Below are 25,893 nucleotides of genomic sequence, written 5' to 3' on the forward strand. Positions count from 1 at the left end.
ATATGTCTGGGAGGATGTGGAGGAACTGGAATTCTCATATATTCCTGGTGGGAATATAAAATGGTGCAATTACTTTGAAAAACAGTTTGGCATTCTCTTAAAAATTTAAATATTTCATACCATGTGATACACCCATTCCACTTCTAGGTATTTACCCAAAAGAAATAAAGGTATATACTCATAAAAAGACTTGCACACAAATGTTCATAGCAGCTTTATTTGTAATAGCCCAAACCTGGAAACAACCCAAATGCCTATCAATATGGGATTGCATTAATACATTTCAATGTATCCATAAAATGGACTAGTACTGAGCAATAAAAAAAATAAACTATTGACACATGCAAAAACATAGCTAAATCTCAAATTGTACTGAGTGAACAGAGAAAGAGCATACACATCGAATGATTTTATTTATATACAGTTCTAAAAAATTCAAATTAACTGATAGTGACAGAAAGCAAATCAGTGATTGCTTGAGGATTGGGGATTGGGGGTAGGAAGGGGGTGGGGACCGGGGAGAAAGTTCAAAGGAATGCAAGTAAATCTTGGTGGTAGTGGATGGATTTACTATCCTGATTGTGGTGATGATTTCATGGGTGTATATGTGTGTCAAAATGTATCAAAATGTGCACTTTAAACTTCAGTAAAGCAGTTTTTTAAATGGCAATTTAGGAGAGATATGTGGAACAATTATTATATTGAAGACCTAATAAAATCCAAAGCCTAAAAATCAGACTTCCTTAATCAAAAGAGTGGAGAGAGTGTCACTAAACTTTTATTTTTATTTTAATTAATTAATTATTATTATTTTTTTTTTGAGACGGAGTTTCACTCTGTCGCCCAGGCTGGAGTGCAGTGGCAACCTCAGCTCACTGCAAGCTCTGCCTCCCAGGTTCACATCATTCTGCCTCAGCCTCCTGAGTAGCTGGGACTACAGGCGCCTGCCACCATGCCCGGCTAACTTTTTTTCTTGTTTTTTGTTTTTTTAGTAGAGACGGGGTTTCAGCATGTTAGCCAGGATGCTCTCCATCTCCTAACCTCGTGATCCGCCCACCTTGGCCTCCCAAAGTGCTGGGATTACAGTTGTGAGCCACTGCGCCTGGTCCACTTAAATATTTTTAAAGTCGGGAAGAAAATGTGTTGCTTTTGATAGGTAGGTAGATGGATTGACAGATGATAAGTGATAGATTGACAGATGATAAGTGATAGATGAATAGATGATAGATGATAGAGATAGAAGGATGGATGGATAGGTAGATAGATAGATAGATTAATTGATAGGGATACACAGATGATAGCTGATAGATGAGTAGATGATAGATACATGATAGATATAGACATAGATAGATAGATAGATAGATAGATAGATAGATAGATAGATAATAGATTGACAGGGATAGACAGATAGATTGATTGACTGATTGATTGATTGACGGGATAGATAGACGGGAAACCGCATAGTTAAACAAATGAGATATCCTTCCTCTCAGCTATTTAGCTATCACAATAAACTCCATAATATAGGAGGATCCTCATTTTACAGTGTGGGAAAAGTCAGGTAGAGGGTTGTCAACGCTGTAAGGATCCAGGAAGTCAATATCTGAGCCCCTTTGCATTATGTCTCCTGTCTGTGATATAGCTGGAAAGGGCTGGAAGGGCTGAGAAGAAATCCCTCCTCTCCCATCCCTTATGGCCAGAGCTTTGTCACTCTCAGAAGACACTTAACAGCAGACTCATATTTCTCATTTAACCCCTGTACAGATTTAACCATGGCTACCCAGGATCGTAACATGAATTTGTTGAAAGTTCAGAATGTTCTCAGTATATGATACAGCAACTCTGCAGGGAGATTTTAGTTCATTTTGTGGCACTTCTGCTGCTCTAACAAGATAAACAATAGCACTGAACTACTCATCGGATGATTTCCAGGAACAAAGCACTTTGCAGATCTATTAGGAAGACACAGGGTCAATGCCTAATGCTTCTTCTGCACTCCAGGATTTGAACCTTGCAGTTTTCCATTCTGGCCAGGCTCTAAGGGAAAGAATAAGGCTTTTAGTTTGGGAAATCAGTACGAAGAAACAGTTATAAAATTTCATAATGGGAGATAGTGTTTCTCCTATTAGGCCCCCAAAACTTTTACCACTGAACATCACTCTTGGCTTCGAAGAGCAAGACTGAAATAATTATTTGGTGCTTCTTTTTTAAAGTTAAAGATTCAACCAAGAAAAAAAAAGTTGCAGAACAGAAGGAAACCCTCCAATAATTTACACTGTGTAATACTAATGTCTCCCTAGGAAAAAAGAAGCAAAAGTTTGAGTTAATTGTATTAGTTTGGTGTGTCTGAATAGTTAGGTAAATCTAAAAAATGATCAGACTGCTCAAGAATTTTTGTTTCTTAGTTTTTCTACCTGTGCCTGCCCCACCCCAATGAGACCCTGGGATGTTATGCATGCCTAAAGTAATAGAGAAAGGGGAGTCTAATATGCAATTCTGGAGGATTTCTGTGTGCAACAATAATTAGTATTATATCTGATTTCTTTTTTTTGAGACGGAATCTTGCTCTGTTACCCAGGTTGGATCTCAGTGGCACGATCTCAGCTCACTGTCACCTCTGCCTCCTGGGTTCAAGCAATTCTCCTGCTTTGGCTTCCTGAGTAGCTGGGATTACACGCACGTGCCACCACGCCTGGCAAATTTTTGTATTTTTTAGCAGAGACGGGGTTTCACCATATTGGTTAGGCTGGTCTCAAACTCCTGACCTTGTGATCTGCCCACCTCGGCCTCCCAAAGTGTTGGGATTACAGGCGTGAGCCACTGCGCTTGACCTGTATTTGATTTTTTATGAGTAGGATAGCACTTACATTATCAAGAAGCTAAAAATACCACAAATTTGACTATGACAGTCCTACTATTCTTAAATTATCAAGTTAACCATCAGACAGAGAAAAGTATTACCAACCATTTATAAGAGAGTTTTGGAGACATCTCATATTCTACGAGTTGTATGGAGGTGGGGACTAGGAGGATGTTTTCACATATAAATGGATTATGCACTTATCCAATTCACCTTTTGATTAGTAAATCTTTCTATAGTAACTGAGGTCTTTTGTCTTATCAATGGGACTTCAAATTCATTGTCCACCTCAGGTTGTAGCACATGAGGAACTTTCTCAGGGATTCTAGTAAGTTCTGTGATTATATCATGAAAATCTATAAATATAGCCCATATATCCTTGACTCTAGTTTTTTTTTTTTTAAAGAGGAGGAGCTACCATTATCTATGATTTTATCTAAATCTTCTGGAATATTTATGTGTTCATTATCTTGTACCATTACTATAGTCCCTAGGGTTCAAAAACATGCACTTGGTTATAAATGATTAAACTAATATGGTACGTTCTGTAATTTAGGATTTCATTTAATTCTCACAATAACTCTGTGTGGTAAGTACTATTATTGCTTTTTTTTTTTTACAGATAAATCTGAGGCATTGACAAGATAAGTAAATTTAATCAAAGCTAGTTGATGCTAGAATTATGGTGCGAATTCAGAAATTATTATTTTAATAGCCTGCATGCTTAATCACTACACTATGTTTCAGAGATAGTCATTCTCTACTGTTTTATAAGATTTACAGAAAGGTTATACACTGATCCTATATATCATCATGAAAAAATCTTCACTGTAAATAATTAAAACTAATTCAAGAATTGGTTCCACCACTAAATGTATTAATTTTTAGGCATAAATCTATCGTGTTTTTAAAAAAATCCATATACATAATATAATAATTATTACCATATGATTTTATTTAGAACTGAAATAACTTAATTATAATATTTTAATTAAAAATTAAAATAAATTTTAATTTATTTCTAAGGAACACTGTAGGAGAGTTTATGCTGGTTTGACCTTCCTTGGGCTTTAAATTTCAGTCGAACTTTAAATAGAGCAAATTTAAATATAACTCTGTCTCTGACTAACAGACACAGAAAAAAAAGGAGTCATTGGATATAGCAACTTTGTTGATAAAGATGTTGCTATATCAATAAAAAAGACTGTCTTTGTCTCCAGGCCTCACCTTTGCTTGTTACACAATGATATCCTACCGCTGGCGGGAATGATAAAAACCAACAATGCTATGTCTGTGGTTCAACAGCTCCTAAAGCTGTTTACTTGAAGTAACAATACTTTCCACTGTGCATTGTGAGTGAAGAACTGAAATGAATGTACTACCATTGCATTTAATTGGAAGATTTAGTCAGGCAGGCAAGAAAATCCCCTAACCAGAATAGCGACATGTGGGCTAGTAGTGTTCTAGCCACTAGTAATTGCTTAATGGTACAGAGAATCCCGGTGAAAAGCCCATGAGATATTCTTACTATTAGTGTAAACTGAATTCAAAGCTTTGGTTTGCTTGCTTGGGTATTATGTGCACTTACGAGATTAGATTAATAATAGCCCAAACGGGTTCTGTTATGGCAAGTACAATCTTAATGTCTCATGGCTTTAACCATATTATTTCAGCAAGTCCTAGGTCTTAAATGAACCTCATTATTACAATCTAAGTGACTTTGAATGAATTCAATCTCATAACAGAAAAATGTCTAAACCTCCCCTTCCATTCTCCCATTTTTCTATGGTTCTATAACCCTATCCCCATATTCAGAACTTTGAGGGATCTTGTAAACTATACTTCACTGTAAAGACCTTGGCTCACTCAATTTTCAGTACGTTCACAGCTCTCTTCATTCATATAGACTCTTTTCCATCTTTGTCCACAGGTATTGACTCATGTTAAGCCCAGTCATCTTTCTCTGGATGGAGATTAGAAGTCTTCTGGCAGGCATCTGGGATGTCAGGTCTTGGCTCTCTAGTTGCTTCAATTACAATGGTCATATTTATTTACCTTGGATGCTGTAAATGGTTAAAAGACTCACCTGCCTCTTACATCAAATCGTAACTCAACTTACCTGAATAATTGGTGACTTCGTGTTTGTCATTAAATGCTTTCTTAACTTCTCTTACCCTTCTCATTTATCCCTATTTGTTAAGATCATCTTATAAAGGTTTGCAGCCCTAACACTTAGGAGTCCCATTAGATCTTTTCCTTCATGCCCTGTGCTTTAGGACCAACCCAGCCAATCACAGGTCCCACCTAGTGCTCATTCACATCTCTCACTGCCTTTTCCTGCCTCTGGTGTTCGCTTCACTTCAAGCCCATGCCACTGTATGTCTATTTAACTGCTCATTTCTGGAATGGCCCTGCAAACTCATCTCCTTTCTCCTCGTTGTGCATGGCTGCCAGTCCAAAGTGTCTTAAGACAAACAAACAAACAAACAAAAATCCAACTAATGATTTAATACATTCAGGTTTCAGAGCACATTCTTACACTATTTTTATAATGCAGGTTTTCCCACCTGAATGTGTATTCAGGAGATTCAGAATGTCCCAAGTGGAGGAGGCTTGTTTGGGAAGCCAAAGGTAGCGTATGGTCGGTAACTGGGGGCCTGTGAGTGTATTGCCTCTTCCAGTTCCACCATATGGCCACCTCCATCTCATAATTTCCCTTCTCAGAAAAGGTACAGCTTCATTACGATGGCAATATATACATAAGGTGTCATTAAAGAGCCTATGTAAGTCACAGCTAAAAATATGTATGGGAAAAAATAAAGTTCAAAATGATTGTCCAACAACCATGAACTGTTCAAATAAGTTATATTGCATCACTGAATCATATATGTTATGCTTTCAAAGATAATTTATTGCCATAGAGAAATGCTTATGATACAATGTCTCAAGAAAGATGTAATTGTAGTAGTTATATTAGTTCTGAGCCTTCATTGAATGCTTAGCTGTTTACCTAATTTCCTTTTTTAAATGTTCACTGCAAAAGCAAGATACAAAACTGTTCAAACTGGAAATTTTTTGACTTGTCTGCATTTTTTCTAAGTTTAGTAAATGAGTACTGTATTAGTTTATTAGTCAGAAAATATTATTTCAAAAAGCTAAATATTAATTCAAGCCCAAACATGATGAGGCATTTCATTTATATCTTGTCATAGAAATCTTGTAAGTGCCCTTAAAGGATCATTAAACACACCTTTTTATTATCGTTTGTACACTTCACTGGAATATATATACCCCTTACTAAAATGTAAGTTTCTTGGGGGAAGAGCCATGTTTATGTTTTAATACACTGCTTGACAAAATAGGCCTTCACAGAATGTCCATAGATACAAATTATCTGTGCTCATCCTGAAAGGAAAAGCCTGTTTTCTAAATTTTCTATAATCACATAGGGAGCAAGAAAAAAACTATTTTACAAGCAATTTTGATTGTTTCTAGTGAAAAATATCAAGAGGAAAACAGTCAAATAAGCAAAATGTGCCCAGAAGCTGAGCCCTCTTATTAACAATGTGGATATTAATTTATAATATGAAATAATACATGTGCATAACTTAAAAACTCAGAATATCCAAAGTAAAAAGTAACATCCTTTTTTTATAACAACCCCCACCAGACTCTAACTGCAACTAGCATACATAATTTCTTATGATTTATTCCAGAGGCCCTAAACATTCATGAATGTATTAGATTATGCAAAACACATGGAGATATACATAGGTTTGTTTATATTATTTATAATAGTAGAAATAAATATATATGAAAAATTTGTGTCTATATGAAAAATATGTGTGTACATATCTAAATATATATATATTTAATGAAAAATATTATGTACACATCAGAAAATAATCCTGTTGCGCTTGTTTTTTTTTAATTTAACATATCTAGCAATCTTTCTTTTCAGAAAAGTGCATCATTGTGCACTTTATTTTTTTATTTAATGTATCTAGCAATCTTTCTATTCAGTGGACTTTATTATAATATAACACCCCTTTATTGGCAGATACTTTGGTTATTGCCAAAATTATTTTGAATGCTTTCGTAAAATATATATATATACAATTTATATATGTATGTCTTATATACATAAAGTGGATATGTATATAATACATATAACACATATTTAAATTACATATGAAAGTTAAATATATGTATATGTATATATATGCACACCTGTGTATTTCTGTTTGTGTAACTTATAGCACTCCTAGTAGAGGACTCTTTTTAAATATGGAAATGCATTAGTAAATTGCTACTCAGAAAGTTTATAGGAAGTGGCAGCCTGGCTCCACCCACTTCAGCACTGGGGAGAAACCAATCTTAGCATTCGTTTCATCAGAGAGATAAAAAATGGTAACCTGCTGTTATTTTAATTTGCAATTTAAAAAATTCTGAGTAAAACTGAGAATCGAAATATATTTATTGGCCATTTGTATTTACTTCTTTGTAAATTGCTAGTTTTCTATCTTTTTTATTGATTTGTTTGAGCTTTTATTAGTTAAAATAATAGACCTTGGTGAAAAGATGAATTATTTTTTCCCTAGATTGACTCTCCTTAGACTTCTAAACATTACAGTGTGTACTTGTTATCCAGAATATTTTTAATCACATATATCTAGCATTTTCTAGTATGTGAATTTTGTGTTTATTACGAAGATCTACTCATCCCCAGATGATTAAAAACAATTCATTATTTTTTTCTAAATGGTTTATAGGTTGGTTGATTGATCCGGATTTTTATGTTGTTTTTCTATATAATTAGTCACTTTCCTCTCTCCCCTCCTGTATCCCCTTCTAAGAGCCACACTTGAGAGATGAATTTTCGGTAGCCTGAGAATTTGATGCAACCTCAATGGTTAGAACGAGTATCTGCCCTTTCCTCTTGTTAAATGTCTATTTTCAAGATTGGCTTCTCAGGGACCTACTTGACTCTAGTAGGAGGTACAGTGTGGGCCCCTGGAAACTTTGTACCAGCGATAGCACTGATTGTTTACTTTCCTCTTCATTTTCACTTCTATTAACTCAAGTGGCAAAAGACTTTTGGCTTCTCCCCTGATTGTGCAAAAGGCTGGGAGGAACCGCATGTGGGTCTCTCTATACTACAGGCCTCTCTGCCCACCTTAGCTGACCCTAAGGCTTTGCAGCACCTCCCCGCTCGGCGCTTCGTGTAATATCTCCCGCCATCTTTACTTACTGATGTGGAATGATTGGAAGCTTCTGGCCACCAGCCCTTTCCACAGTTTGAGTACTGCTGATGTAGTTTTGCCATTGCTTGTTTGTTTTCATTATTCTCTTGTAGGGATGTCAGGGGGTGGGAGTGGGAAGCATTTGAGATCTGGCTTTACTCCTCTATCTTAAATAACAGGAAGTTCAAACTATTGTAATCATTTTTAAATCATCCACTGCCATGGGAAAATGGCTAAAATAAATAGCCCACAGCAATCACTTCTATAAAGAAAACTGTGTCTCTTGAGAAAAGATATTAAAATCCAAGGAAAATTTCAAAAGGAAATTTCAATCAATGTTATTAATTGGTCCATATTAACATAGAACTATTTCGTATTCAAATCTTCTTTGGAAGTAACAATCCTCATCAAATTCTTCAAAAAATATCTAAACCTGAAAGTATATAACATTAATTCTTTTTGTTCCTGCTTTCCATCATCACAGAATCTGGCAGAAACAACATAAAAAAGTTATGAACCAAGAATACTAACATAGCAATGGAATACATGAATTTTTTTTCCCATGGCAGTTCAACAGCTGTTCTATGGGGATCAAATACCTCTACCATTAAACAATACAGGAAATTAATAATTTCAAGCACAACTTAGATCACTGCTTTACTTATGAGTTTTCAGGCCCCAATCAGATTTTAAGTGTATGTGAGCAGGTTTCAAATAAATGTTAAACAATTGTATTGCTCTAGGAATAATTTGACAACATTACATATGTAAGCATTAACATTTTTGTATTAAAGTCAGATTCAAATTACCATCATTGGAAGTCTATTCTTTACCTGCTTTTCAAAATTCTTGATTTCTCTTCCTATTTAGAACAGTTGCATTTTCACAAAGCTGTTTGATTGTGTGTGTGTGTGTGTGTGTGTGTGTGTGTTTAACAGATAGATAAATCTGAGTTCAGTGTTTAGTTTCTGACTCCATATAAGCTTCATGTTTCTCACTTATACAAGCCCTGTGGAAGATGCCCTCCAGGACAAATTTTCTTCTGTAACTTCAAAGATGAAAGACTTCTACCAAAGGGATACAATTTGCCTCAAGCTTCCAAAAATGTGATATTCAAGTTCATTACTTGTGCTCCATTCCAGTCAACTGGAGTCAAATCCACATAGCAGAATCACCACCCGAGACCTTGTCTGCCATTTAGAAAATGACTTCCCAAACCACAGAGGGTTAATTTGGAGCCCACCTCTCCATACATGGATTTGTTTTTCTCTCTGAAGAGTCCAAGCCAGTGATAACCACGGCCATATCTTGTCGGACACTGATATTTCTGCTGTCAAAAAAAGCAAAAACAAAAATAAAAATGGATAATTTTTTTTTTTCCCTAAACCTCCCATACAAGGTCCCAAACTACCGCCCTGGGCCTATGGGTTCCTCTCAAGCTACCAGATTGCGCAATGTACTATCACAGAAATGTCATATTAGAGCCCTGTTCAAGTCGCATCCGATAAGTAATCTGGCATGAAGAAAAGTTAACTGAATTAGTGGCCAGTTGGGACACTTTGTGACCTATTCTTTAGGAACCAAGTCCTCTGAACTTTTCCATTCCGCTTTGCCTTCATACTTTAATAGGGACCGAATCTCCATTAACAATTGAACGGCGACAATAAGTGCCATCAGGAAAAGGAAATTCAATTTTCGTGGGGGATGACAGCCTTACCTTTTCGCGCTTAATTGGCCGTATTGTCTCCAAAAGTTAATTGGTTACTTAGTCCAGGTAGTTAGTAAAATGTTTAGCTGCGTCAAAAAGCTCAGGCTCCCACTGTTAATGGGGCATGAAATGGAATGTTTGATACTGCAAATAAAATCAGTGATATTCAAGGATGTTATGGTAGGTAATGCGTTGAAACTGCCATTTAATGGGTCCTGGAAGATTAGGGTAGTGTCAGCCGGAACCGCCCGGTCTCTTTTCTGACATTGTTAGTTGCCTCTTCATTTACTTAACGGCTGTCTGCACTGATTACATAGGCATAAAACTCCCTACAAAAAAACAACAGAGACACGCTCTATTAGCAGTCCAATTAGAACTATTTGCATATTACAGTTCATTTCTGCTTAAGTGAATCCCTAATACAACTTTAGGAAAAAAAAAAAATTCTATTGTGTCATTTGAAAGAAAGAGAAAAGAAAAGCCTTAAAGGTGATCTCTCCTCCTTTCTTTTTCTCACTTCATTTCTCTCTCTCTCTCTCTCACTCACTCTCTCTCTCCCTCATTTCAGATATTATCTACTTTGAGTTGAAAAACAGAAAATAACAACTTTGAACTTGAGACGATGTTGTTGAGATCTGTGAAGACGAGAGCACTCCTGTGATAATTCAGTCCTTCTGCAAAAATCCAGACCAGTGTCACACATGACTGTTATGCTTCACTTAGTGGTGTCTACTTTTGAGATATGTTTACAGTTTCTTTTAGATCCACTTTGCTTTGAATTTTCCAGCAAAGATGTTAATCTCTGTAACAACATCCCAGGCAAGGCAGAGTCCTTTTTGTGGACTCTATACAGTTACAGAGAGCAGAAAATGTGGTTCTGTATCTGTCTGTGCCACTAAAGGTTCTGACTATGTACACTTGGGGGATTGTCAACTGCACGTAATATCAACACATGTGAAATCAATTCCTTTCACACAGGTAAGGACGGTGACAAGTAGGGTTAAACGCAAAACTGGAGACTTCACTGTACCAGATATTTCTCTGATTTTCCAAATCTTAGTCCTTAGAAATGTCATCATTTGATGGCTACTTTTAAAGGCATTAGGGACACTTTATTTGCATTACTATTAATATTAATAATGATGATTATATAGCAATCAGATGGTTTTTATTGAAGTTGGAAAGGAATCTTTCTCTAGCATAGGCCCTGATAAATACTACTGAATTAAAAGCAGCACGCTTGCTTAAACTGATGCTTGAGGTATGTAGAGAGTGTTTTAAGATAGCAAGCACAGTTTGCAACGAATGTTTTCAAGATGCTCCATGGACGTTCACGTAATTCCCCAATCTCACTGAGTCCTGTGAGTTTATGGGAGACTGGGAGAGTATAGGAATAATTATTAAATGGGAAAAGAGAGTGTTGGAAAGGAGAAATGGCTCAACTGCACTGAGTCTCTGGTAGGTACTGCAGGTGACAGGAAGAGGACCATCATGGCCCACTGGGTACCACTGAGAGTTTCAGTGAATGGTCAGGCAGGAGGGTAGCCTGGACTGTAGGAGAATGAGGATGCCAGTGTAGGAAGTTTCAAAGCACTTGGCATCTCATGGCAGTCACTACGGCTGACTGCAATGGTTATAATGACAGTTTTTCAATATAATGTTGAACATTTTATTTGGGATGCACATACAACTCCTTCAATTAAAAAAATACAGAAAGCGCAAGATTGGAAATCACCCTCCAAAACATCTGGACTGGACAGCAGAAGAGTAAGAAGCGTGAGAGGGAAGGGAGTTTGTTATTTTGGGGATTATCGTGATGTCAGCAATTCATGTTGCTGGCAAGTTTCCCTTTAGACAAAGTCCTGGCTTCCACCCTGAGCTTACAGCCATGCCCTCAAATTTTCTCAGGCCTGGGACCAGTGAAGACCCCTATGTCTGATGAATGTTCCTTTTGCCCTGAATGGACTCTAAGATGAGGTATGCCAATGGGGATGCATTGCAGCCATTTGATTGGTCCTGGGAGTAGTTACCTAGAAGAGCCATGCAACACGTTTGATGTTCACACACTTACACTGATACCCACAGAGTTTTTCCCACACTCACATCACCCACTTCTCTTTTGTCTGGCAAACCTAATTTCACAGGTCAGCCCACCCTCCACAATTCTCTGAATTTGCAAGTCACTGGAGGAGTTCAGGTGTTGACCATGACAAATGGGAGTAGAGAGATGGAGATTATTAAAAGTGACAAATAAACTATTCAAGAAATACGAACAATTCCTAACTGGCCCTTTTTCTTGTTCATCTCTAAGCCACCATTTTAAGTGTAACAAGTACACAATTGTAAGGAAAAAGCAGAGAGGAAAGACAGCAACAATAGCAGCCACCCAACCCCAAAGCAGTGTAAACAAACCAAACAAAAAAGCCTATCAGAGGGGAAGGCAAAATCCTCGATCTGTCATTTTCAATTCTTTTCACCACAGGAGCAGAGGCACAGTGTGAAACCTGCTGGCTCTGGTATTGTTTGGTCGCCCCGTGGGTCCTCTGTGCCCTGCCTCCTGCTTTCATCCAGCTCTCATTAACACTACCACCAGATGAGTACCGTCAGAGGCAGAGGCGGACACGCCGGCCCATTGCCTGGGTGCAGCGGCCCTGCCAAGGGTGGCAAGGCAGTGAGTGCCAGGGAGAGTGAGCCAGACGACTTCGAGACACATACTTTTGCCCCTGAAAGCAGTCGTTGCACCCCGCCAGGAAAACAGCTCTCTGGAAAAGCGCTGCCTGCTAGTAAAATGGACTAAATCAGTAAACAGTGATTAAGGCTCTGGCTCTGTGACTGTTGTCGCCACCTCAGACACATGCTTCTCCTCCCTACACACACGCACACACAGAAAAAAAAAAAAAAAAGGAAAAGAAACACCAAGCAATAGAGCCAAACTTGAGATCCAGAGGGAGTTGGCTAAAGAGTTAAGGAGATAGAACAATTCATGTTCCTTGAAGGGGAGATGCTGTCTTCCTGAAAAATGAAATGAATATTTCTGGATATTCATTTCTCTCACTTTTTTTTTTGGACTTGCATTGAGAATTGGCTTTCTAAATAAAACATCAAGCAATGAATGTAAGCAGTGGGTTGTTCAATTCAACATCTATTTCTTATTTGTCTGATTCAGCAATATGCAGAACATAATCTAAACCCTCCAATAGGTGGGATAAACAGAAGCAGCATAACATGTCTTGATGTGTGTTGTTTAGTAGAAACATGTCATGTCATCAGTTTGCTTTCTTGAGTCAGAAGAATAAATCCTACATACACAAGTATACATACATATGTACCCTTTGATCTTCCTATGTATAGATATAGACAGATGTTATATGTAAATACAATTACATAATTTCATGCTTTTTATTTTTTTATATAATGCTATAACCATTGTTGGAACCGAACTCTCGATTCCCTCCTGGGCAGGGGTCGTCGCGAAGGATCACCGACACGAAGTTCACAGCAGAGAGTTATTTATTACTAGTGCGCTAGGGTCCCAAGCTCTAAGTTGGTCCTGGGACCCCGACTGCTTGTTACAGGCTGTTTATATAGGCTAACACAAGTTCAAACACAGCTTATGGCGCCAAATTCAAACAAAGCTTAAGGCGTAAAATGATTGGGTCTAGCTATAGCCTGAGCAAGGGGTCTTGGTTTAATTGGTTAGAGCAGGACCTTATGAGGTTCTTTCCTGGAGTTGATAATTCCGGGAACTTCGAGGCAGGGTGAGACCCCTGGAATTGGCAGGGTGGGACCTCATGAGGTTGTTTCCCGGAATTGGCAGGGTGGGACCCTATCAGGGTGGAACACTATCGAGGCAGGGTGGGACCCTATCTAGGGCCACCTGGTGCTAACTTTTTAGGTTTTGTAAGGCCTACTAGTTTCACCATAATAATTTAAAATATGTTGTAGCTTTCACCATGAAAATGTGTTTACATGGAGCGTAGGCATTGTGCCTGTGCTTCGAACCCAGCAGAGAAGGTTGACTGGAACTCTAGAATACAGGAGTATAATTCAAAAAGACCCTGACAACTTGGAGACATGGTCAGAAACAAGTAGAATGAGGTCTTCTGAGTGCAGGGTCACACAACAGAGAAGGAAAAAGACCAATGAACTCCACAAATGGGAATCTAAGGCTGGCAGCAACTCCCAGGCTGACTGTGAATCAGAAGTATGGACTGTGTAGACTAGCGCACTCCTGAGCAGCCGCTGCACCCTGTCAGGCCCCGATACGAAACTGCATGTAGCCTTAGCCCACCCAACTCGATCCTGATTCAAAATGGAATGATTCAAAGTGAATGAAGAGGAGTCCAAGCAGGCCATTTTAATGAAAAGGAAAAAAGGCCAACCCTCAAAGACTTAATGTCCACACATATACAGATGATAGTCCTCAAAGGAACTTGCCAAATATTGTATGGATTATTTCTCAAACATCTCTAAAAACAGCAGCTAGTAAAAAACAACTCAATTTATTGTTGGAGAAACTCAAAATCTGTGCCCCCACCAAATCTCCTGGTGAAATGTAATCCCCTGTGTTGGAGGTGGGGCCTAAGGGAAGTGTTTGGATCATGGGGGCGGATCTCTCATGAATGGCTTAAGGAGCCAGCCTCTTGATGAGGAGTGAGTTCACGGGAGATCTGGTCGTTTAAAAGTGTGTGATATCTACCCTCTTCACTCATGCTCCTGGTCTGGCCATGTGAGATGACTGTTCCTCGTTTCGAAACCCTCCTGCCATGGCTGTAAGTTTCCTGAGGCTTCACCAGAGACTAAGTGGATGCCAGAGCCATGCTTCCTGTATAGCCTGGAGAACTGTGAGCCAATTAAATATCTTTCCTTTATAAATTACGCAGCTTCAGGTATTTCTTTATAGCAATGAAGAATGGCCTAACACAGGGGCACAGGACATCTTCACCAAGTGTGGTCCCTGCAGCAATGCTGATCAGTGTTCATAGATGACACTGGGTGCTGGAAACAAGGCACGGCAAAGGGAAGAGGGAATAAAGACTTGGGGAAAAGCCCAAGATGAAGAAGAAAGAGAAAAGGAAGAGTGTAAGTGCAGTTATGGATATACAACCACGTGGGCAGTAGAGGCAGAAATTAATCCATGGACCCTGATTTTTTTTTCAAATGCAGAATATAATAATAACAGTAGAAATGACAGTAATAAATAATATTCACAGAGGTATCAAAATCTTTGTTGGCCATTAAGAATCTCTATTTTGTTCAACTCCAACACAGGGGATTAGATCTCAACAGGAGATTTGGCAGGGGCACAGATTTTGACAGTTTCTCCAACGATAAATTGAGTTGCTTTTCACTAGCTGCTGTTTTCAGGAAACTGAGCCCTATAAAGGTGTTTAACTTATTTTATTTGCCAGCCCACTATCTCCAGGGATTTTGACTAGCATTTAATTGTTTCCCTCTTAACAACAAATGTATTAAGGAAATTCTGTAAACGTAGGCAAGTCATTAACCCATTATAAGGTTTAGTATTTCTCAGTCTAAATTGTGTTTGCATTTGTTTATGGGAGTGGTGGTAAGAGCATTCAAAGTTATTGAAGTGTCTTGAGGTAGTGATTCTGGTTAATGTTTGACAGTGGTCATCGTGGTGAGCCTTTGTGTGAGTGTGTCTGTGAAGGACTGGCTACTTAACTTGCAGGGCCCCGTGAAAAATTAAAATGTGGGACTTCGACAAGGACCCAGACATCCCCTACCCAAGGACTGAACTCTAACACAGGGAGAGCAGCCAACCCTCACTCCCAATAGATTGCAACTTCCCTTTCAGGATGTGCTAGGTATCTGAATTGGCACCTGCCAATTGGCATTCTGAATGCACCCTGATGCTGCAGGAGCTGGGCAGGGCTGGTATCCACCTTCCCCTGCCCCAAGACAGCACAGCACACACCCATCCTGACCCTCCCCAAGCCTGCACCTAGGACTTGCAGGTGGCAGAGGACTATACTGAATAGAAACTTGTTCTAGTTGCATGTCCATGAAACCCACTGTGTGTGCCTCAAAAATAACAATAACCTCTCTAGGGAATTTTTAAAAATATTTTCACATTTAATTAATATAAACATGCAAGATTGTCCCAAACAAATGCTATTTTGAAAGTTATCCCCCTGATGAGGCCATGAACAATTTCCAACAACACAGAATAATTCATGGCTGCCCTTCTAATTTTTATTTGTTTATTTATTGTTTTTTAGAAATGTAGTCTCACTATGTTGACCAACCCGGAATGCTGTGGTTATTCACGGACACAATCATAGAACTTACAGCCTCAAAAATCTTGTGCTCAACTGATTATCCTGCCTCAGCCTCCCTAGTAGCTGGCGCTACTGTGCCAAGCTAATTCATGGCTCTCTTTTTATCCAAATCTGGGAACCAGTTTATAGTCTCATCACTGAGAGTCATCACTTTCCCTTACATCCAATTATAGTATCAATTGATCTATCTGTTTTTTTTTTGTTGTTGTTATTTTTTATTTTATTTATTTATTTATTTATTTTTTTGAGCCGGAGTCTCGCTCTGTCACCCAGGCTGGAGTACAGTGGCGCAATCTTAGCTCCCTGCAAACTCCACCTTCAGGGTTCATGCCATTCTCCTGCTCAGCCTCCTGAGTAGCTGGGACTACAGGTGCCTGCCACGACGTCTGGCTAATTTTTTGTATTTTTAGTAGAGACAGGGTTTCACTGTGTTAACCAGGATGATCTTGATCTCTTGACCTCGTGATCCACCTGCCTTCGCCTCCCAAAGTGCTGGGATTATAGGCATGAGCCACCGCACCCAGACACTATCTGTTATTTTATATATTATATTATATAGTATTAGATATATACAAATAAGCACATATATGTGTATATTTTTTCCAGTAAGAGAAGTAAATTTATGTCAATGCTAAGTTCTAATTTCCAACAAACTCCCTTTCAAGGAAGTGGCATTTTCATTAGTCTTTATATTCATACACAAACCCAATACACAGCTATTATTAGGGAAAATGTGTCCCATTATGAATCTGTTTGAGAAATGACAAATAATGTGGAAACTATCCTAAGGTGGTAATCTGATGGAATAAAATAGTTTCAAACACCTCTTTACTCCCATTTAATTTCACCTTTACTCATGGGTAATCACTGATGTAATTCATTGTTCATAAGCTTTTCTAAAATTTGAGGAATCATTTTGCTATGAGACGTTCATTTGGAGATCTAGAAAGTCATCTCAAATTTAGAGCAGACTTCTTTCGTAATTATCTTTACACTAATTTTGTTTACAGCCAAGCAGGGTCACGTCAGTCCTACAAATTGTCAGTGGAATTGAATTTCAGGCAACTCTTGCTTTTTTACCAGCTTTCCTCCTCTCTCATCAGATGGGTACGATCAGAAGTGGGGTTTGGGGCCATTCTTTAAACTCTGACATAAAATTTGTGTGGGTCTCCAACCCTAGTAAAAGCGTGGTATTGGCTATGTAGAAATAGTTTTTAAAAAGGTTTCTTCCAATGATTGCTACCCCAATCCCCTTCTATATAAGAATTGGAGCTGCCACTGCTCTTCAATCCCAGGAAAATACTTCTGGTGTTAAGAGAGTCAAAGTCACCTATACAGAGTTTAAAGGACACCAAGCCACTTACTAAGCTTTCTAATTCCCCTTTCACCATCTCCCTCAAATATCAGACATCAGTCTGTGAACTGTGATTATCCCTTCCCTAAACTCCTCCTTACCCTAAAAATCAATCTTACACACCTGCCAAGGTGATGGCCATTTAAATTAGCCTATCTGATCACCAAAATTAAACCAATCTAGGTTCCTCCTTTGCATTAAGAAGTCAGCTTCAAAAAAATATACCTGATCACTGTCAATGTCATTAAGTAGGCAGCATGTTACAGTGGAAAGGGCATGGACATTAAAGTGATTCAAATTTTGATTCTGCTTTTATTAGCTTTGTGAACTCAGAGAAGTAGCTTCATCTCCCGGAGCCTCAGAGTCTTTAACCAAATGTAGACATGATCACCTTAAACAGGACAACCTATGTGTCCCTGCCTTGTAGATAACAAGGTTACCTGTAAGTTTATTACTTATTGATATATATGTAACATAAAATGAAGTAATCTTTTCATTTTTTGTGTGCAATCAAGACCTTAAGGAACTCGGGAAGAAGGCATATATATAATATGTGTATATATGTGTGTATATATGTACATACATACATATATGTGTATATGCAAGCTTTATATATATATACATATATACATATAAAAGCTTTCTATGTGTGTGTGTGTATATATGTGTATATATGTGTGTGTGTGTATATATATATGTATGTGTGTGTATATATATATATCTCCAGGCTGGCGTTTAGTGGTTTGATCTTGGCTCACTGCAACCTGCACCTCTAGGGTTCAAGTGATTCTCCTGCCTCAGCCTCCCGAGTAGCTGGGATTACAGGTGCCCACCACCATGCCTGGCTAATTTTTGTATTTTTAATAGAGATGGAGTTTCACCACATTGGCCAGGCTAGTCTCGAACTCCTGACCTCAAGTGATCCTCCCACTTTGGCCTCACAAAGTGCTGGAATTATAGGCATGAGCCACCACGCCCAGCCAAATATATTAGGTTTTCATAACTTTAATGTATAAAAGGCGATTCACAGAAAGAGAAAGGCAAGTTTCAAGTGAGACTCGCAGTTTAAGTTGTGGATACTTGAGATGTAATCCAAAGGTAGCTTACAGCTTAGGGAAGACAGAGAGTAAATGAACATGGAAATTGGAAAGAAAAATTGGCTTACCTTTCAATTGGTCTAGCACTACTTTCATTCATGCTCCCAAATTCTCCCAGTACACAGATTGTTACAGGGGGACACATTGTTCCTTAATGTGCAAAGTTAGTGCTTGTTTGCACACAATGAATTAGCTCCAAATGGGAAAAGTGACCAGAAACTGTTTCATTTTATCTATGCATCTCTGTTAATAAAAAGGTGTAATTCCTCAGAGAAAACATTGGTGAAAGAGAGTTCTGCTGGTGTGTTTGTGGCCCCCAATCAGGATAACAATTGGAAACTGTAGCAGATAGTCTTAGAGTGAAATGCAAATCAAACACATGAATATACCCACATATATTTCCATACTATTTTCATCATTGATTAACCAGCCACATGACCTTTTCAGTAAGAGAAATAATTGGCAGTTTTAACAGACGAAAAATTGATCCCATTACTCAGGATAGAATTTTTCACCTTTTTCAAAAGAGATGCTTATTAAAGAGGTCAGGTTTTTTTTTCCCCTCAGGGTCATGCATATGTAAGTAAGCATAGCTATTATGTGCCATCTATAAGAATGGACGGGTGAACCATAAACACAAACATTCACATACAGCCAGGTCTCCAGCGTTCCTGTTCACCAATTACAGTAATGCTGATAACATATCTAGTTTAATGCATATGGCATTAAAGTAGTCCCCCCTTTTCTAGGAAAATCTAATTACACCAAACCCAAGCACTCAATCAAACCTGTTATTCTGTGGCTAAACAGCCTGGCGTTAATGCAATTTGAGGAGATACAGGCCGTGACTAGAGACGTCATGTATTAACAATATCTAATGGGAGCTCCCGTAGGTAAATGAATATGCTAACAAGCAAGATCACTGCTAAATCTAATATCTTTAAGCTGTTTAATTCCAAACAGTCCCTTAATAAATCAATTGACCGGGAGAGCTGATGCCCCTATCAATTATTCAAGAGGGCAAATAAATATTTCAGATGATTTGATACGAAGGCTGGTGCTGGTCTTACAGAAAGCTTTGCATTTCATTAGCCTCTTGCTAAAAGTTTTATAATGAGCAGAACACAGGTGGCATCTTCACTGCAGAAATGGAAAAGGGGGAAATAAGAGATTGCAGATCAAGACTTCCTTCATCTCTGCATTATTCCATTATCCAAACTTTTCTTTTTTAATGTGAAAATTGGAGTCAAGTCCCCCAAAGAATTATCATTCTCTGCAATCACAAAGGAAATTAAAATGATCAAAAGTATGTCATATTGCAAGAGTCTTAATTGTAATTCCTATTGGAAATGCAATTATCAGATACCAATATCATGAATGTAATTTATGCGTTTCCACATCCAAATAGCCCTTCACCAAATATTTAATATTATCAATTCCATTTTCCAGAAGAAAAAACTGAGTTCCCCTAGTCATTTAGAAAGTGCTGACTAGGTCACCTGTGTCTGAAAGCAGGCACTCTTTTTATTCTTTAGAGACCATTATTCATATTGAAAGCATACATTCCTGTTTAACATGATAACTGTCTTATGAATAATCCACATTTAGATTGTGATCCTTTGTACCAAGAAATAAAAGAAACGGAAAAGTATTAAAGTGATTGACATCATTTTTCTTAATGCGTGTGTGCATGTTTGTATGTTTCAAGTGGACTTAGTAGAGAGAGATTCAAGAGGAAAAAATGAATGCAACTAAGTCACTTATCCCTGGAATAGTGGACACAAACAGTAACACTATTGCCTCTTGTTTCATACTGTGGAGGTGGTGACCCAGATGCTATTGGAAATGCTTGAAAACTACTGATGCCTTAAATAAGCATTTCCATATTATCTGTGAAAGAAAAGTATTTGTTTTTTTTCTTAAGCTCAGGTATTGATCAAACAACAACTTTATCAAATTTTGAGATTGCAGGCTGTGAAACTAAAACAGCATGTCCTCTCAACAGCATTTTACAATTTACAAATGTAAAATCTCTCTTAAGTTACTGTAAGCATTATTGCTATGAGAAGTACTGTAGAAGAGAAAAAGAATTTAGATTATCTGAAAAATAAAACTTAATTGTCAGAATGTTTGAATGTAAAAGCAGTTGACGACTATTTTTCTAAATAAAAAGATCCATATAAAAATCAGTGAATGAGTATTTTCTGTGCAGGCAGTTATACTCTACAAAATACTCAATGAGCTATGAAAAAGACATCTCAGCCACAGAAAATCATAATTTAAATGTTAGGTTTGTTCATTTTCAGCTTCATGAATCAATAGAGTAAATCCTTTATATTATTCTGTAAGTAAAATCTGGTCATGTTTAAAATCAGATTTTGGGGCTTCTACTCATCAGAAGTATCTTTTCATGGAGCCATTTAATTAAGTGTTTATTTCTTTAATATTCTCAACCCCACAGAAACCATCAAGAATTTAAACAAGATGACAGATGTAACATATCTGGCAATGTCCTCATCCTCCTCTGCCTCAAATACCTAGTGATTACAGAAATTTATTTTTGAATTTTTTTTACCTGAAAAAATTCTATTGAATCAGAAATTTAAAAGATTATCTTAAAGATGGAAGGCATGTGAAATTGGACTTAAGAAGGGGACAAGAGCCAGAAATCTATCAGGAGAGAACTTTTATGGAGGGTAGAATTATGTCCTGGGGTGCTCCAAAGAGAGAGAGCAGAAAGGGTACCCCATGGAATGACACTTTGGATGCCATATCTGGAGGGTCTAGGCATTGAAGCCCTTTATAACTCTAAACTTTCTGAAGGGATCAGGAAACAGAGTGTGGTGATACCCAGGCTGGAAATAAAGCTTTCATACTTAAAAAGTATTTTCTCTTCATTGCTGAGGAAGGCCTCTATAATTAGATGCATAAACTAGGGCATATGACCAAGAAACACACACAGCTGGGCAAAGACAAGAAAGATATCTGTCTCCACAACTTTGGGAAACACAGCAAACGGATCAATATATTAAAATAAGCACAGGTGGCCAGGGGCAGTGGCTCACGCCTGTAGTCCCAACACTTTGGGAGGTTGAAGCCAGTTGATCACCTGAGGTCAGGTATTTGAGACCAGCCAGGGCAACATGGTGAAACCCCGTCTCTTCTAAAATGCAAAAATAACCCGGTCATGGTGGCACATGCCTGTAGTCCCAGCTACTCAGGAGACTGAGGCAGGAGAATCACTTGAACTGAGGAGGCGGAGGTTTCGGTGAGCCGAGATCACACCACTGCACTCCAGCCTGGGAGACTGAGTGAGACTCTGTCTTGTAAATAAATAAATAAATAAATAAATAAATAAATATCCCTAAGAGGGATGTAAGAAGCTAGGTCGTCTACTACAAAGGCAATTAAAGAGTTCAGAAATAAAATTATGATTATAAAAATATTAACAATAATACTGATAAAAATAGTAATACAATTTCAATCCGGTGAATGAATAACACAGGAAGCACAACTGAAAAATGCATTTAGTGAGCTGGAAGACTATCTAACATTTATAGACTCCTGTCTGAATATTCCACAAGAAATTGATCTTACATTCACTCCTGCCAAAGACCAGCTTGAGACAGGAAATATTTCAGCGTGGTGGATGGAGGCACAAATTAGTCATCTCTCCTCCCCTCTAAAAACCCAAAGTTTTATCTTCAGATTAAAGTGAATCATCAAACCACAACTACCGGGGCAATAAAATCTTAACTTTTCAAAGCAATGTCTTCTTTGAGTTGAGATTTAACATTATATTCTCAGCCTTCGTAGGAAGGTATTACAAGAAATGGCCTTTTGAAGAGTGTTCTGTATTTTCAGAAGATCAGAGTTGAAGACATTTCCCACCATATTATCTAATGTCCCATAGATGAAGATCTATATGACACTGTTGGTGCTAAACATTTAGTACCAGAAAAATAATTTTTCCCCAGGAGATTTCCTTTATATGGTGATATAAAATCTATATATCAATGTGTATCCTTTTTGCTTTGTTTGCCAGGAAGCCCCTAGCTAAATATATTAATTAACTAAATGATTCCAGATATGTTAAACATATATTTGCATGTTCTTTATGCTGTTTTAAACCTGTCTTATTTTTAACATTTGACCATAGGCTTTTATAGAAATAGTCAATTAAAATAAATAAAATTGACATTTAAAGCTGCCTAAAGTTTTTTATAAGCATCTAAGTTTATATAATAAGTAAATAATAAAACATAAATTGAGTAGGGTCCCATAGTTTATCTAGGAGAATGACCTCTAAGTAATGTTTGGAAACCTAAAGCACATTAGATTGAGTTCTAGCTTACTAAAATCACAGCAACAGCTTCTAAATTCCAATTACTATCAAAACTAGTCAAATCTTACCCTCAAACTTCACAGCTTTGAAGGCTTTTCCCTCTTTCCTCTAACACATACACCACTTGAACTTCCTTCTCATCTAAAGTAAATGACATCATATCCTCCTTCTCAGAACAGAAAGCTTTACAAAGAAATGTTATTTTTGCCCCATTGCCAATCATACAAACCCACATATATCTTCCATCCCTATTCTTTCAAGAATTGAGTTTGAAAGAATGGGGATCTGGCAGCGGATGTGGAACTAAATTCAATTTTTATGTTATTATATTTTATACTAGTGATGCATAACAGAAAAGAGAACTTGAACAACACTTTAAAAAAATTAGATTTGGCCGGGTGCGGTGGCTCAAGCCTGTAATCCCAGCACTTTGGGAGGCCGAGACGGGCGGATCACAAAGTCAAGAGATCGAGACCATCCTGGCTAATACGGTGAAACCCCATCTCTACTAAAGAATACAAAAAACTGGCCCGGCGAGGAGGCGGGCGCCTGTAGTCCCAGCTACTTGGGAGGCGGAGGCAGGAGAATGGCGTAAACCTGGGAGGAGGAGCTTGCAGTGAGCTGAGATCCGGCCACCGCACTCCAGCCTGGGCAACAGAGCCAGACTCCCTCTCAAAAAAAAACAAACAGGCCGGGCGCGGTGGCTCAAGCCTGTAATCCCAGCACTTTGGGAGGCCGAGACGGGCGGATCATGAGGTCAGGAGATCGAGACCATCCTGGCTAATACGGTGAAACCCCGTTTCTACTAAAAAATACAAAAAGCTAGCCGGGTGAGGTGGCGGGCACCTGTAGTCCCAGCTACTCGGGAGGCTGAGGCAGGAGAATGGTAAACCCGGGAGGCGGAGCTTGCAGTGAGCTGAGATCCGGCCACTGCACTCCAGCCTGGGAGACAGAGCGAGACTCCATTTCAAAAACAAATAAACAAACAAACAAACAAACAAACAAAAAAATTAGACTTAACAGACAAACATAGAACACTCTACCCAACAAGAGCAGAATACGTATTTTTCTCAAGTACACATGGAATAGTCTCCAGTGTAGGCCATATCTTAGGCTACAAAACAAGTCTTAATCAATTTTAAAAGACTGAAATTGTACAACTTTTTAAGATCACTATGAAATGAAACTAAAAATAACAAGGAAAACTGGAAAATTCACACATATGTGATAAGAGAGAGAGAGCATTTGTCTATGATAGCAGGAAGAACAAAGGATGGATAAGGATGAAAATGTAGGTAGATTTATATGATTAGTAGTAGGGAAGAGGAAAGTCATTGAAAGTGAAGTAAAGAAGTCTCCAACTATTGTTGTAGAACTATTTCTCCTTACAGTTCTAGTAATGTTTGCTTGATAGATTTGGGACTCTGTTACTTGGTGCATATATACTTACAATTGGTGTCTTGATATTACCTTATCCTTTTATCAGTATATGATTTTATTTTGTCTCTTAGAATAGATTTTGACTTAAAATCTATTTTATCCAATAGTATATCCCCCTCGGCTCTCCTCCGGTTACTATATGAAGTGTGTTTTTTCATTCTTTCAATTTTATCGTATTTATTACTTTAGGTCTAAAGTGAGTATTTTGTAGGCAGCGTATAGTTGGATAATAGTTTGCTTGATTGTGCTGTTATCCATTTTGCCTATCTCTGCCTTTTGATTGGATAGTTTAACCCATTTATATTTAAGGTAATTCCTGATAAGAGAAGACTTCTGCCTTTTTGTTATTTGCCATCATTTCCTCCATTACTGGCTTATTTTGTGTTCAGTTGAAATTTTGTGTGTGTAATGACATGTTTTGCTTCTCTTCTCATTTTCTTTTGTATATAGACTATAGATATTTCATTTGCAGTTACCCTGGGGATTATATATAACATCTTAAAATTGTTACAGTCTCATTTCAATTGATGCCAAATTAACTATTATTGCAAGTAGCAACTCTACAACAACTTTACTCTTTTTGCTCTTTTATGTTTCTGATGTCAAAAAGTATATCTTTACACATTATGTGACCAATAACATTGATTTATAATAATGTGTTTGTCTTTTAAATCCTATAGTAAATACAACATAGAATTACACACCAAAATTACTATACTAGTGGCTCTTTTTCTGTTTCTCCACATATTATATTCACATTTACTGGAGATCACTATATGTTCATGAAGCTTTGAGTTACTGGTGTAGCCTTTTTAAATTTCAACCTTAAAGACTCCCTTTGGCATTTGTTGTAGGGCAGGTCTAGTTGTAATAAACTCTCACAGCTTTAGCATATTATGGAATATCTTAACTTCTCCCCAAATCTTGAAGGACAGATTTTCTGGATCTGGTGTGTGAAGGAGTCACATATCTCTTGCTGCTTTCAAGATTCTTTGTCTTTTACAGGTTTGATTATAATGTATCTCTATGTGGGCTTATGAAGTTTACCTACTTGGAGTTTATTGAAATTGTTAGATTTGTAGATTTATTAATTTTATAAAGTTTGAGAAATATTCAACCATTATTTCTTCAAATAATCATTTTTGTTCTTTTATTTCTCTCTTCCCCTTCTCAGAATCCCAAAATACATATGTTGATCAGCTTGAGGGTGTCTTGCAAGTCCATTAAGTTCTGTTTACTTTTCTTTATTTATTTGTCTTTCTGCTTCTAGGACACAATAATTTTAGTTTTTCTCTTTTCAAACTCACAAGTTCTTTCCCTTCCTGTTCAAATCTGCTATTGTACTTCTGTAGTAAATTTTTAAATTACAACTATTGAACTTTTCAGCTCCAGATTTTTTTGTTTCTTTAAAAAAGGAAGATATTCATGCAGCCAACAGACACATGAAAAAATGCTCAGCATCACTCGCCATCAGAGAAATGCAAATCAAAACCACAATGAGATACCATCTCACACCAGTTAGAATGGCCATCATTAAAAAGTCA

General features: G+C 37.7%; 1 long non-coding RNA gene across 1 annotated transcript in view; it reads right to left on the reverse strand.

The window, feature by feature from the left end:
* Positions 1 to 205: 205 nt before the first annotated feature.
* The window catches only part of LOC105523169, a 79,046-nt gene continuing 53,358 nt past the window's right edge, over positions 206 to 25,893 (reverse strand). Inside the window, exons 4-6 of the long non-coding RNA XR_001003545.1 lie at positions 9,821 to 10,140; positions 6,152 to 6,295; positions 206 to 2,037 (exon numbers count right to left, since the gene is read on the reverse strand). This is a non-coding gene — a long non-coding RNA (uncharacterized LOC105523169). The remainder of the gene's footprint in view (positions 2,038 to 6,151; positions 6,296 to 9,820; positions 10,141 to 25,893) is intronic.

The sequence above is a fragment of the Colobus angolensis genome, unplaced genomic scaffold (assembly GCF_000951035.1).
Source record: "Colobus angolensis palliatus isolate OR3802 unplaced genomic scaffold, Cang.pa_1.0 Scaffold112, whole genome shotgun sequence".
NCBI lineage: Eukaryota > Metazoa > Chordata > Mammalia > Primates > Cercopithecidae > Colobus > Colobus angolensis.